The following is a 2,764-nucleotide window of genomic DNA, read 5'->3' as shown; positions in this document are numbered from 1 at the left end:
TTAAACCCGGTATGTTTATTAGGATGGATACCGACGCCAGTGGCAGGGCCACCGCCGGTGTCGTATGGCAATAATAGGACGATGGCAATTGGAAACCAATCGGCTATTCGTCCAAAACCATGTCCCCTGCTGAACAAAATTATCCGATTTAGGACCAGAAACTATTAGCTGTAATTAATACGCTAAAGGATTTCGAACCAGCCCTATTGGGTACCAAATTCTGTGTTTTCACCGATTACCAGGCCCTAATTTGTTGGTCGACCAAAAAATTTTTGTCCGCTCGCCAAATACGATGGGCTAATTACCTGGCCAATTTCGACATCACTTTTAAATACCGTCCCGGCAAGGATAATGTGGCAGCCGATGCCCTTTCGCGCAAAACCATCGACAACCCTACGGTCAAGGCCCGAGCTGTGTTAGACCGCACCATTGCATTAATCCCTCCAAAAAAGATCGACTCCCGACCCGGCGAACCTTTTCCAACCATTAGTAATTTGGAACCCTCCGCACCGCAGGGAACTGACCTGGTGGCCTTTATCCTGGAAAAAAACCTGAAATAGAACCTAGGTCACCATAATAATTTGTTAACGGTACCCGAGATTACCCAGGATAGCAAAATCTTCTTAAGAACGGCTTTTATCCGCGAAATTTATAAGCCCAAGATCTTCGGCCATGGAGGCCAAAATAAAACTTTCAACCGCCTGAAAAAGGATTATTGGTGGCCCGACCGAAATCGAGACGTTAAACGCTATATTAAAAATTGTCGCGAATGTTAACGCAATAAAATACGATATAATAAGACGCCTGGGCTGTTGCACCCACTGGAAATCCCTAGACGGTGTTGGTAATACGTAATGGTAGACGGCAAAGATATGCCCAAGGATAAAAAAGGTTATAATTACGTCTGGGTTTTCATTTGCCGATTGACCAAATTTTTGGCCACCCTACCGGGAAAAAAGACGGACACCGCGGAAACCTTGGCCATGCGGTATTATTAGACCGTGTACCGTTGGAAAGGCGTCCCCGATTTATGGCTTTCCGACAACGCCGGACCGTTTATATCCGAATTCCTAAATACTTTAAACGAATTAACAGGAACAAAACATAAATATGGAAGCGCCCGCCACCCTCAAAGTCAGGGCAGCGTCGAAATTACCAACGCTAAATTGGATCAGAAAATGCGCTTTTATGTAGACAAATACCAAACGAATTGGCGACGGCATATCCCCGCTTTCGACTTCGGCCACAACTCGTCCGTCCACGCCTTTATTGGCATGGCACCGATCGAAGCAGAAACCGGAGCTCGCCCTAGAGACCCGCTCTCTTTACTTTTACCCGAAGAAGACCTGGAGACCGGTTAGCAACAAAAGGCGCTGGAAATGGTCCGCCAAACCCGGCAAACTCAGGAATTGGCCCGCAATAACGGACTCGGAGCGCAAATAAAATAACAAAGGCAGGTTAATAAGAAGCGGCGACCGGTCGATTTTACGGTGGGAAATGCGGTTTACGTTAGCAAAAAGGGTTTTTCCACCGAAGCTCCTACAACCAAATTGGACTCGCAAAATGCAGGACCATGGACGATTTTCGAGGAAAAGGGCCACAATTTTATTTTCGACACCTTTGCCTGGTATAAAGGTAATAAGCTGTTCCACGCCAGCCGATTGCGCAAAACAGCAACGGATCCATTACCTTAGCAATATTAAAAGCCGGAACCACCGGTCGAAATTAACGGAAAACCGGAATGGAAGGTGGAGCAAATGTTGGTTTCACGTTTATTCGGACGAAAGAAAACGTTGCAATATTAGGTATCGTGGGTCGGACTCGACCCTGATAAAATATGGTATAAGGCCCGCGATTTGAAAAATTCACCAGTACTGCTGGATACCTTTTACAGGGAATACCCGGACGCAGCAGGACCTCCGGTAAATTTGCAATAGTGGATTAGGAACGCAGCAAAGGATATTTTTGCGGAGGACGGACCCGAGGACAATATTGCCGAACACGATGCGAAAAAAACACGAAAGCGGAGGAAGGCCCCGAGGAGACACACGTAACAAATTCAAAATTTTGACCGCCTACGTCGATTAGGCCTTAAAGGGGGGTAATGTGAGGATCAGGCCCCTAGACCTACCTTCAGAATCACGATTCGGCTCCATACCGAGCCAGGGATCGGACAAGGATCCACTACCTCCGGATTTAAGCGCGTCTCTTGAGCGCGTCGTCGATTGTAATTTCTCTCTTCTCTTCAATTTAGAATTTTCGTCGATAGCGCCTAATACACTGAGGTTCTCCAATGTATGCCTGGCCGTGACACCGACCAGGATTTGAAATTATACCACCAGACGAATTTATAAAAAAACGATTAATATGCAATATAAAATAAAAAATACCAGAAAAACGACGTATTAACGGAATATTGCGTAAAAATATTTATTTTATTTAATAACGAAGGATTTAAAGGACCCATTGTGTCACAGACCTGAAGGACAGCCACTGGGCTGTCGCTTAGTCATGACCCCTGTCACGTGAAGGCGCGAGGGCCGAGCGCCTCGCGCGCGTATATCTACGCGAAATCTCTGCAGTCTCCGATATGTAGCTCCTCGAGCTACGTCTTCGTCAACAACCACCTGCTACCCTGTACCTGGAAGACTAGATAGCCAATATACTCTGTCCTGTTACCTGATCGCCCGCACCTACCTGTCCGCCCTGCCTGCCCGTGACATTACGTAGCTCCTTCATTAGGTGCCCGCGATGCCTGCGTCAC

This window comes from Pyricularia oryzae, chromosome 5, assembly GCF_000002495.2.
Source record: "Pyricularia oryzae 70-15 chromosome 5, whole genome shotgun sequence".
NCBI lineage: Eukaryota > Fungi > Ascomycota > Sordariomycetes > Magnaporthales > Pyriculariaceae > Pyricularia > Pyricularia oryzae.
This window is presented reverse-complemented; position numbering follows the sequence as displayed.